This window comes from Cynocephalus volans, chromosome 13 (genome assembly GCF_027409185.1).
Source record: "Cynocephalus volans isolate mCynVol1 chromosome 13, mCynVol1.pri, whole genome shotgun sequence".
Classification (NCBI taxonomy): domain Eukaryota; kingdom Metazoa; phylum Chordata; class Mammalia; order Dermoptera; family Cynocephalidae; genus Cynocephalus; species Cynocephalus volans.
The window spans coordinates 23,356,316-23,369,239 of NC_084472.1; the positions used below are offsets into that span (position 1 = coordinate 23,356,316).

Below are 12,924 nucleotides of genomic sequence, written 5' to 3' on the forward strand. Positions count from 1 at the left end.
CATGATTGGAATTCCTGATATGTATATTCCATAGGCAATAAATGTGAAATCATAACATGATAAAAAAAACCAATATAATGACCTCAAATATCTTTGCCACAGATTTAGATTTTAAATAACATCAGATAAAATGAACTGGAAGAAACCATGGCACATAATTCAGACCTGAGTCATGGGGCTTTCACAGCAATCAATACACACAACCACTTCATATGAACCAGGATCCATCCTAATTGGTTTTAGCGTTTCCCATTGGTTAGTGCAGAGGAGATTGTTATAGCCAACCTTTATCAGCCAAGTCAGTTGTATTTTCCTATCTCTAAAGTGCACTGGTTGCTTTATTCTCCTCTTTTAAGAGTAAAGAATTTGCATACTTGTCAGGAGAACGATACAAAAACTCAGGTCCCCAGCCACAGATAAACTCTTGTACTACATGCCCTAATCTCTGGTGATTTCTTAACGCAGGAACCTAAATCCCTGAAAAGCCAAAATATAATTGATTTTCCTTGCTTTCAAGTAATTAGAAAACAGCAATTACTGAATTATGGTTAAATGCAAAGTATACCACGATGTAAGATGTAACCCACTCTTCAAAATTTGGACTCAAAAAATTATTTTTAGTTATAGCATTTGGGAGAAAGTGTTAAAACATAATTAAATTGCTAAGAGAAATCTGTATGAAAAATTCAAGAAATTGTCTTATTTGATATGCATAATTATTCTGAATACCATAGAATCAAGATAACATTTACATGGAGGTAAAAGATAAAATATTTTTTCTGGCTTTATGTACTCTCTTCTTAAATATCTGAACTTCCAACACACGGGTGATAACTACTATCAGTGACATCTCTACTGTCTGAATTACTGAGGTTTCTCACTACCACACTGAATACTTTAAATTACCTTTTTGAGAAATTACATCATCTAATGTGTTATTGCCAAATTGTATATTAGATGTGGATATTCTTAGACTGGAGGTACAAAATACCCTAGTTTTCATGTGAAATCAAAATAGCTCCAAAATCTCGGCAATGATCAGGTGTCATTGTATTCAGAAATCAGACTGAACAGTTGCTCTTTCCTATTTATTGATTGATTAAATTAGTGGAAATCACAACGAGCTTCAAGAGGGAAATTTAAGAAAACTTTGCTGAAAAGCACAGACAGCGGATTATAACTGGGCTTATACATCATCCACGTAACTCAAGAATTCCAGTGTCATAGTTGGTATGTGCACAGGGCCATGGCATGGGGTCAGTGTTCCTCAAAGTTTGGTTCAAGATAATGTTGGATATACAGATGACCAAGTTTTATTTGAATAGATATGTATTCATTTTAAAAATTAGTTAAACAATATAATTAGTATGCTAAAACTTTTGTACTAATTCATGGATGTCTTTGTTTGTGGTGAATCTAAGTAAGAATCCTTGCTTTTTTTTTTGTTTGTTTTTTGTTTCTTGTTTTTTTTAGTAAGCATCTTTTAAATCAATTTAGGAAAAAGTGATAGTAATTTACAAAACAGATAATACATGGCTGTGGCAAAATTCCTGAAGATGTTGTGATGATTAAAGCCTGAGAAAAAGTGGCTGTGATTTTCCCTGTTTGAGGATTCCGTCTACTTTGGTCGACTGGCACAAATTATTGGAAATTAACTATCCTCAACCCTAAAAAAGAGTGTGAGATTAGGTTGCCATTTTTGCCCATCCTAAACAATGGATTTTTCTACAAATATGTAGCATTCTTTGTTTAGGAAATATATAATCTTGTTCAGTTAATAACATTTAACAACCTCTTGCACAACCATAATATCACCTCAACATTTCAGGTCAAGCTTTGCATAAGTTTAGTCACACATTAATCACTGCATGAGATTAGCTTCCCCTGGGATACACTCATGTAGTACCCTGAACTTTTTCCACACAGGAGTGGTCTCAGCTGTAGTATTTATTTGTGAGATTACTTGTTTAATGTCTTCCTCCCCCACAAGACTCAAGGCTGCGTTGAGGGCAGGAACTGTGTCTTTTTTAGCCAAAGCTATGCCCCCAGCTTACTGCAGTACCTGACACATAGCAGGGACTCAACGCTTTTTTAATGTACCACTTGTGACTATCTTGAATGTGATGAGGTAAAGAATTGCAACTGTCAGCTTGTGTAATAGGGCATGTCACCCACTGAAAAGGAGACTTGTTAGGCACGATAATAGTAGCCAAATACGTTCATGTAGTTGCCCAAGTTTTCAGTTGAGTGTGTATATAAATGGTCAAAAAAGTTTGAAAATGGCCATGTGAATAATGAGTAGATTCTCAGAATTCTTTGCCTTGAATGGGCCTTAGAGTTGCAATCTCTAACTTTCTCCCTTTATTGTTAAAATGAGTAAATTGAGGCACCAAATGGGTAAGTGATTTACTCACGCTAATATAGTAAGATAGTGTAAACAGGGCCAGTGCCTAATTGTGGCCTCAGCATTCCATGGTGCTCAGTCGCTCTTCTCCGCTGCTGCCTCTGGGCCCTGACTCCCTTGTTAACGAGAAGTCCTGCCTCACCTCAGCCTCTGCTAACCTCTGTCTGTGGGGACAGGTAGAGTCACTGGTTCAGCCTCATTACTTGCTTAAAGGTATGGAAGCACAAGGAAAATGGCTCCATCAAGGTGCCTCTCCAGAAACTCCTGAAACCCAATCAAGATGAATGAAAATTCACTGTCAGAAAAACCATGGTGTCTAATAATCCATGTTGCAAATTACCTGCATGGTGCTGAGATGGTGACCACAAGGGCCTAAAATCAAACAAGGGGTACTTTAAGGGGAGTTTACCTAAACCACATTCATCTTCTGATAGGATCATTTACAATCAATAGGAATTGTTGAAAGAGCTTGGACTCCTTCCATGTGAGCCTGTAGATGCCTTTGGCGAGTTAAGACAGGTGGCCTCTTGTGTTAAAGATTTCTTTAAACCACCAACTGCTGGTCTTCAACAGACTCCAAGGTAATTAATTGTAACCACCAACCACACCATGAAAATTAATGATTTTCTTGCTCTCACATGGCTGTTTATAAGTACTATGGTCAAGAGTACAAAGAAGCCAGAGGCTCATTACCCTGAACTCTCCGAATATTACAAGATTTCTAGGATTTACCAACACATTATTAATCAATACTGTCTGATGTAAAGGGATGGAAATTCAACTTATTTTAATAAACTGTGAGCGCATACTATGTGAAATGCTCATAAAACAATATAGGATGACATTTAAATTTTTCTATCAGACTTTCAATAACTATCATTATTTTCAATAGCCAATACTACTGCCTTACCACTATACCTTCCACTAGAACCACTATGCTCTGACCACCCACTAGGATCCAGGCACTGCAGTGGGTGCCGCCCATCCCCCAAATATTTCATTACATGTAATATAAGTAAATTTCATATCCTTACAAGGTGGTCTTATAAGTCGCAGAAAGTGGACTGAATATGTTCAAATAGATAACTAGGACATTGTTGTGATTCTTCACAGTGTCTGAGTAAGGGGTTCTGTGCCTGACTGTGTTGTGCTAATCTTATTGCTAAGGGCTCTTTGACAGCTTTTCATGGGTAGAAATTTATAGTTGTTACTTTTGTTTTCTGTGACTAGTAATAAAACAGCCTTAATAAAGATGCTTTCCTTAGACTATTAGAAAAATCAAATTTCTTTTCAGGAAAGAGATGCTACTAGGACACATTAATTCATCATATAGGGGTGATTCTTGGAACATGTCATTAAAATAGTCCCCAAACTACACTGGTTACTGACTCAGGTGGCATATCTCCACACCGTAAGCATCATCTTTGGCTAAACTGTTGCTTTTGACTTTTCATTTAAACTTTGAAAAATGATTGATAGTGCTGTTGGGACGTGTACTTTCCATAAACTCTCAAATCAAATTTCATAGACTAAGGTGAAACAAGGGTGCAGCGTAACCACATTAGGACAAATAATTATATCCCAGAGATTATTTAAAATATGGCATCCTTCTTTTCCATGCTTTCATTTTGTTTCCTTGAAGAAAAATAATATTTGTCCAGAATTTGAATCTCAAGAAGCAGATGTCTCCTTAGTGCCTGACCCATAGTAGGCACTCAAGAAATAGTTGTTAAGTAAATGAAGAAGCAAACCCTAGTCACTTTAAGCATAGGAATCATTCACTTCCAGCAATTTGTGGAAATGAGGTTTTACTAGCTCTTGTTTTAAGGGTCCTTCTCTCCTCTATTCCTCCCTTCCCTCTTTACTCTTTCTTATTTTTTTTCTTTGTTAATAACATTTGAAAAGGAGACATCATTTGAGGCATTAGTAAAATAAATAAAAGCTTTAAGGAAAAAATAATTTATTACTATTTTAAAAAAGGGCTCTCACTTTTCTTAACTCACCAAGTTTGTAAAACAAATATAGAACTTAACCAATTTTGAATTTTTTCAAGATCTTTTTCCTTTGCCTCTCCTGAAACCATTCCACTTGCCTTAAAGAAAAGAAAACAGGAAAGAAAGAAAGAGAAAGGAAGATAGAAAGGAAGGAAGGAAGGAAGGAAGGAAGGAAGGAAGGAAGGAAGGAAGGAAGGAAGGAAGAAAATAAATCTTTTTTTGATCAGTTTCTTTCCTTCGCCTTCTCCCTAAGAAGAGTTCTGTCTTTGCCAGATCAATCTGAGGACCCTGAGAATTAGGAGATTAGATAGAGAGCCTCATAATAAATACTCCAGGGGAAGGAAGCTGACTGACAAAAGTTATGCATGGTTTACTAGGAGAAAGTTTTGGAGGTTTGCTGTTTGAGAAACTCTGAAACAGCCACAAAGTACAAGAGAAGAGAAGGGTGGATAAAGGAGAGAAGAAAAGAACCTTTGAAGTAGTATCATTATGTGTAATGAATTGAACTTCTTTCATGTTCTTCAGAGACTCAATTCAATACTGAAGGTCTTTTTAAAATTTCTTTGGCTCCTCCTTTGAATATTGTTATACAAAACCTGGTGCATGGGGTAGAAGCAGTTATGGAAACTTTTAAAAGTTTGATTATTTGAACCAGAAATGTGCTTTAGCTCTTAACACATACACATATAATAATCTTTTTCCGAATTTAAGGTGCTAGTCAAAGTGGACGATGAAATGTTTGAATAAGATTTTAAAGTACTAAGGATGAAGCATTTTTCAAATGTAGAAGGTTTGTAAAACATTAATGGATACGACTTATCAAAGATATATTTCCAATTTTTAGCATTCCAACTCACTTTGTAAACATTCTGCTTCCGGGGAGGCAGGCTATTTCATGCATAAAAAAAAGTAAATTAATTTGAATGTCTAGAGGAAAAATTCAACTTATATGGCTAAAAACTCAAATAAATTTCCTAAAGATTCATCATTGCATTAACATCCAGGAAACTCAATTAGACATTTTTCTTAGTAACTGGTTGGCATCATCACCCAAAGTATAGATTGACTGAATTGTCTATATTTTCAACCAGTTTTGTTTGCCTCTGAGGAAATAGAGACAGTCTCACACTAAATGTAGAATTAGCCAAGCCTAAACTAACAAAATCATTAACTAAGGATCATTTTTCTTCGTTCCCCATCTTAATGATTAGCTCCATTTGAAAACTGGCTCTCTAATTTTGTTAATGCCATTACTGAAGATGGATAAATTCACCTACTAGCCCAACCAATTTGTTCCCACTTTGTTGTAATTGTTGTCTTAGCAACAGCTCTTTATTCCCTGAGACTTGCATATGACCTTAGAAAAACATGTTTGTAACTTGTGTACTAAAACTTTTCCCCTTCTAGGTTTTGCATGTATGATCATTTATTCCCAACTGTGCTGAAATGGGAATTTATTTAATATTTATAGTTTGGTTTCTGGTTAATGGTAAAAAATGTAGAAATCAGCTTAAATTAAAGCATTGCTTATTTACATAATATAATACATCTTTTTACTATGTAATGTCAAAAACAGAATATAAACATTTTCTTTTTTAATTTTGATAAATTTCATGACCAACAATTTATCAACTATCTATAATGTTGACATGTTAATCTACCTACTTAGTACCCTATTTCCACAAAATAACGTTTTTATTTACCTAGATCTGTTCTTATAATTCAAAAGAAAAAAATAATACTAGGACTTTGGTTGCACTTAAATATTTCTATAGGTTATGCATGTGCATATGCGGGCGGATGTCATTTGGAGACAATGTTGGGCAATTGGTGACCAGCATACCTTAGAGCTAGCATTAAAGGATGAAGAGGATTTCCATAGGTGGGAAGGCCTTTGGGAAAGAAAGGTGGGGAAATGTGAAGGTGTAAAACGGCTAGAGGAGGTGAGGGACCCTGGAGGATGAAGTACACGACTATGTGGAAGAATAGTGGCGTGATCTTGAAATGTAAGTAGTGGCTATACCTCAAACTGCACTAAATACTTGCCTATGGCATTAGCATTCTATTCTAAAGGCAGTGGAGTTACTGGAGTTTTAGCCAGGGGTATGGTGGAGATTTATTTTGGGATTTATTCTCAGCAGTTTCAAAAGTGGACTAGAAAAGAATAGATCTGCTGAGGGTTTCCCTGGCTATGGTTGTCCAGTGTCAGTTCATCGTATGGCTTTGCTGCTGCATATGGTTTTGTTCCCTGGTTTTTACCTATAAACAGCAGAGAAGAGTGGCGTTGAGAAATTTCTAAGGTCTCATTGTTTATGAGCCAGTTTTGTCAGTTAAATGCTCTCTGGAATTACACGGATGCTGGAAGACTATGGCTGACATGCAGGTTCAGGTAGAAAACTGTAGCCAGGATGAGAAAGCTGAACAATTTCATATTCACAGTTTGCTTCTTAACCAAGCATCTGTGCCAGCTCTGGAGTGTACGTGGTCCTTAGCCCACACTTCTAGTAGTGCGGGTGCAGAGGAAAGATGCCTCCCACATCAACATAGGTCATTCCACAGAGAGGGCCACAGCTTTTCTGCTGTCATTTCAGTATAAACTTGTCAGGAATTGACAAATATCTCCAGGTATATCCAGAGCTCTATTGCAATAGAATGTTTTTCCCTCTAAATGTGCTGTGTTCGGGGGATAAAATTTTTGGATGAAGGGCAATTGTGGGCAAGAACAAAGCTGACCTTGCAGATCCCCTACCGCTTACATTTCTTCTTTGTGTTCTAGTTATACTCAGATCTCATGTCCATGTTATAACTCAGAGCTTGTTTCTATTTTTGTCCCCTGCCCATTTCTCTAGCTTCTCAGAGACTGAAGTCTTCCATGACTTGGCAGTTCTCTCTGAAACTTCCTGAGGTCAATCATCTACCCACCTAAACACCTACCTATTGCCTGTTTCCTGAGCCCCCTGTTGACCTACACTCTTGGGTTTTCTGGAAAATCCACCAATTTTCCCTTACTAGACTTGTATGACTATTGTAATCAAGGTCCACCTGTCTCCTCTAGATGTCCTCTCATAGCTGTGGCTGTAACTATTTCCAAATATATGTCTGTGCCCAGGTGTTGTCTTAAGTGCTGAGTCTCAGAATTCCCTGATTTAGCGCTCTTTTTTTTTTTCCAAAAAATATATTAGTTAAGCCACAGCTCTTTACAACTTTTGAATACAAAATGATGCCAAAAGGTACATTATTTTATAGAAATAAGAAAATGAGCTTTTTCCAGTGTGAGCAAGTATTTAAATTATATGTGAATAACATTAAATGATGTTTCACCTTGAGAGAGTTTTATATGACAAAAACAGACAACGTCTTTAAGAGACTGAGGGTTTAGATTGTATATTTACACAGTTACAAATATTGGAAGACAGATTAGCGAAAGGAAGAATGAAAAAAATGCATCAAAATAGAAATATACATTTTTCTGTGCCAAAGAATACTTTTCTTGTTCAAGATAATAATATTTCACTTTTTACCCAGAAACATCTGAATATTTGGGAGAGTTGAAAGGAGAGAAAAGAGTCATGGGAGATGTATAAAAACATTATGCCCTATTATCAGTTATCCTACCAACCAGAAATAACCATTGTCAATTACAAATATGATATAATATAAAAGTATTACACTCATTAATGTCTTTCATATTGGGATATGTAAATAATTATTTTTTGTTTGTTTGTTTTTTTCCAATTCTGGTCTTTATCAGTTCAGTGATGGAGGAAGTGAACAGAAATTTTATTTTTCCCAGAAATCTTAAACTAAAATATCTTCTATGATTTGTTTGGTGTTATGATAGAACTATTATCCTAATTCTCTAACTAAAGTCCTTATTACATAGGACTACACTGTCATGCATTTATGGATGCACTAAAATATCATGTGGCAATTCTCAAGGCAGTAAGGAATAATTGTATGCTGAGTTTTGAGTTGTATACAAAATTAGAAGCCAGTAGTGCTTCCAGAAAATCCCACTACACAGCAAGATTTATGTAGAAAATAAACGAAGCAAATAATATTGCAATATCAAGAATTTGTGCACACACCTGGGATGGGGAGCTGGATCTCTTTAAATAAGTCTTCAATCTACCTTTTTTTCCTCCTGCAAACCCATGGGGCACAACCTGTTGGTTCTCGGGACTTGCCGTCCCTATTTCACCCTGAAAAATGGCATTTTTCACTTGTCTGAAGGAGCTTGGGTTATTTTCAATGGGGCTGAGAAGCTGCTCATTTTTGCCTTGGATTTAGGGAGCAAAATACTGAGGGATGTATCTGCTGTCTTGAACTTAGATAGAAATGGGCATGTGGACACAGTTGAAGACTAGGCAGAGCCTTTGACTAATTCAGCTGAGATCTGGATTTTATATAATTGTTCAGTCCCAATGTAGCATGACAGCTTGTTTATTCCACGGGAGCACGTGGTGTGCGTGCACGCTGCCTCCTGGCTCCTCTGCTGCCACATCTAATTGGTGCTGACGCCAGCTGCTTGACTCCCATCACACTGTATCGGAATCAGTTCGTCACCACCACCTCACTTGTCTGACAGCAGCTCCTAGTGAACTTTAAAATTGATTCTGACAACTGTTTTTTTTAACCTCAAGGCTGTGCCCCAGTTACCCAGGTGAGTTTGACAACTTAATGTTTCTCTTCATAATCAGGGATGGTTCAGGGCAGTTGTCCTCTGAGTCCTCGGCACCCTGGAGAGAAGTTAGGCTTCTGTGTCTTTCCATTAGCAGGAGGGGAAGCTCCTGGTTGAGCAGAGACATAGGAAAATCCAGTTTTCTTTATTTAGATATAAGCAGAGTTGAGTCATATATTACTGGGGTGGTCTGGGAAAGCAGATGGAGAAAGACAGAGCTTTTGCCTCAAGGTTTAAACACATTAAAATAAGTCCTACGGTAAAAGTAGAAGTGTTCAATGCAGAGTTCCTCATCAGAGTTTTTTAGCCTAGTTTTTTGTTTGGATTGTTTCTGCCACTGGAACAAAGTCTCATTTTGCTAAATTGGCCTTGGCCTCCCTGCTTTCTTACCACTTAGGGTTCTCCTACTTCCTCGTTTGTCACTGTGTATCTAATATTTCCTCTTGATTCCATGTGCTGATTTTTTTCTACTTAAATTTTTCTGTTCCCTTTATAGTTTTCAGGTTTCCTGACCTTTCTGTATTAATTAGGACACTTCTGACTATAAGAAAGAGAAATTTCCAAGTCAAACTGGCTAACACAATGAAGGTATTTATTTTCTCACATAACTGGAAACACAGGCCACAGGCTAGTTACTGACTGGGCCACCTGTCATCATGGATCCAGATTTCTTCCAGTTCCCTGCTCTGGCAACCTCAGTCTCGGAGTCATGATGCAGCTTGTTCTCTCTTGGTCACAGGATGTTCTTAGATGGCCACAGCTGTTTCTAGGCTGCACATCCAGAAGCAGCCTGTCCAGGGGAAATAGATGGGGAGCAGGAGGGGGCATTGTTCATTCTCAAATAAGGTATGACATGTCTCCCAGCAGACATCCCTTCACGTTTCAGGGGCCAAATTTAGATCATATGCCTATTCCTTCACCCACAGACAGCTAGGGCAATGGTTATCTTACACCAATGGTTCTCAAAATGTGGTTCTGGGCCAGCAGCGTCAGTATCCCTGGGAACTTGTTAGAAACACCCCGTCCAGGCCCCACCTAAAACCTATAGATTCAGAAGCTCTGAAGGTGAGACCCATCAATCTGTGTTTTAACAAACTCTCTAGTGATTTTGATTCAAGTTCAAATTTGATTCCCACTAATCACCTGGGATACAATGGATTTAGGAGAATCTCCAACATCTCATGGAGGAGAAGAATGAGTTGCTGAAGTCATAAAGTAGGGAGGTCTACAAAGAACAGAGCTCCCTGATGCTATGGGGCTGACGGCCATAAGAGAGCAAGCCTTGTTTGTAGGTGTCTTCTTTTTTGTAAATTTATTTTTTAATTGCAACATAATTGATTATACATATTAATGGGGTACAGAGTTGACTACCAGTATTTGTGTACAATATGTGATGATCAAATTGGTGTTGTCAGCACATTCTTCATTACAAACAGTAATTACTCTTTGTGTCCCTTACCTAATTTTTCCCTAACTCCCCTCCCACTTTCCCTTTCCCACCTCTAGTAACCATAGATTTTTTTCTCTCTTTCTGTAAGTTCAACATATTATTGTGGTTCTTCTATATTTCTTCCTTACATTCATTCTTTCCTTCTTTCTCTATTTTTTAGCTCCCACTTATGAGTGAGGAAATGTGGTATTTTTCTTTCTGTCCCTGGCTTATTTCACTTAATGTGATTTTCTCTAAGTTCATCCATGTTGCTGTGAATGGCAGAATGTGTGGTGCAAAGAGCCCAGGAGGAACCACACGTGGGACAATTATCTGCTGTATCTGCCAGTATCATCAGAAATTACCTTATATCCTCCTTTCTAAAACACCATGAACTATAAGAAAATAGTTCAATTTAATAACTGCTATTAAATTTAATATTAAGTGCATTAATTAATTAATTAATTAGTATTAAGTGTATTTAATATTAAGTGTAAGTTATTAAGTGTATATATACATTGACCATACAGAATTTCAGAAATGTTAAAATGTGAAAACTTTGAAAATTATAAGAAAATGGAATTATAACATTTTGTTCTGTGGCAGAAATGAGAATTGGACCTTGAAGTAACAGAGCCCAGGCCAGTCAGGAGGGACAGGAGCACTTCCTTCTTCCAGGAAAGTCTTTTGCACAGCAAGGAGATGACAGAAGGACACTTGACACATATAAGACTTCGTGAGGGAGAAATATATTTAAAACAATTCAGGATCATCTGCGTAAGTAAACTGAATTGCTACCTGCGATGGTTAATTATATGTGTTGACTTGACTGGGCCATGGGATGCCCAGATGGCTGTTTAAACATTATTTCTAGATGCGGGTGCTTTGAGAGTGTTTCTGGAAGAGATTAGCATTTCAATTTGTGGGCTGAGTAAAACAGTTGGTCCTCGCCCACGTGGGTGCGCATCATCTAATCCATTAAGGGCCTGAGTAGAACAAAAAGGTGAGAAAGGTTGACTTCTCTCTCAGGCATTGATCTTCCCTTGCCCTCAACTCCTGGTTCTCAGGTCTTCAAACTTGGACTGAAGTCTACACCACTGGCTCTCCAGCTCTTAGGTCTTTCATGGACACCACTGGCCTCCCTGGGTCTCCAGCTTGCAGATGGCAGGTCACGGGACTTCTCAGCCTCCATAATCGCATGAGCCGATACCTTAAAATAAATCTCTTTCTGGACATATTATAAGGTATATTCCTTATTTTATATATCTGAAAGCTGAAGGCCCAGAATGTATTTGTGTATATTCTATTGGTTCTGCTTCCTTGGAGAACCCTAATACACTTCCTGACACAAAACCCCAAGTAAGTCTTGAAATTAAAAAAAAACAAACGAACCTATATTTTATCAGTCATCCAGTCAAGAAGTAAAACAAAAAACAAAATGCTTAGAACACATCACTAATTAATTTTTTAAATGATCATATATTCCTCCTGAGTAGTCTATACACTGCTATGATTATGTCCTATCTTCTTTCTGGCAATTTGGTGGCCACTTCAATGACACCAATCAGTGCCATCACTTATTATCTTCCTAGATTTGATCTTCTCAGTAACAAAAGTAGTCTAAATAATTTATTTCAGTCAAATAGCTTCTAGTCATTTTCTCTACTTACCTGGTGCTACACTCAACTTAAATTTTATATTTATTTTTAATCCTCAGTATGTATTTTTCTATTTTAAGGGGAAGAATCAAAAGGTATAATGGGCCTCATTTGGTAATTATTGAAACCTTTTGATAGTCTGCTATGATTGATTGTCTGAATGTTTGTGTCCTCCCAAAAGTCATATGTTGAAATCCTAACCCCCAAAGTGATGATATTAGGATGTGGGGCCTTTAGGAGGTGTTTGGGTCCTGAGGGTCCTGCCCTCATGAATGGGATTAGTGTCCTTATAAAAGAGGCTAAAGGGAGCTCCCATGCCCCTTTCATCATGTGAGAACACAGCAAGAAGGTGCTATCTATGAGCCAGAAACGGAATCTACAGTTTAACTGAATCTTAGCACCTAACTGGATCTATTGGCCCTTAGCCTCCAGAACTGTAAAAAATAAAATTCTGTTGTTTATAAGCTACCCAGTTTGTATTTTATTATAGCAGCTCAGACAAACAAAGACACCACTCTTGCTGGTCTCATAAACCAACTTAAAGAACCTAAATTTAAATTTTGTTTAGGAAGTGGCCATGAGCTACACTAAATTGTAAATTTGTAAACAACATAGCATTTTGTAAATAGAAAAAAAGTCTTAATTATATTGTACAACAGATCTCCATGAGAATTTAAATGTTAGGGGTAAACACGATACAGACATTTACTTGTCTATACCATACTGGTTATTGTTGTTAATCTAGGTAATACTGCTCT

The 12,924-nt window shown here is 37.2% G+C and overlaps 1 protein-coding gene and 1 long non-coding RNA gene across 9 annotated transcripts in view; one reads left to right on the forward strand and one right to left on the reverse strand.

The window, feature by feature from the left end:
- The window catches only part of CHST9 (carbohydrate sulfotransferase 9), a 288,995-nt gene that overhangs the window by 213,962 nt on the left and 62,109 nt on the right, over positions 1–12,924 (reverse strand). The window lies entirely within an intron of this gene.
- The window catches only part of LOC134361831 (uncharacterized), a 71,081-nt gene continuing 67,104 nt past the window's right edge, over positions 8,948–12,924 (forward strand). For 7 of the 8 annotated variants that reach the window (XR_010021486.1, XR_010021483.1, XR_010021485.1 and 4 more), the window contains exons 1-3: positions 8,948–9,061; positions 11,115–11,285; positions 11,576–11,752. This is a non-coding gene — a long non-coding RNA (uncharacterized LOC134361831). The remainder of the gene's footprint in view (positions 9,062–11,114; positions 11,286–11,575; positions 11,753–12,924) is intronic. The other variant, XR_010021490.1, reaches the window with a different exon arrangement.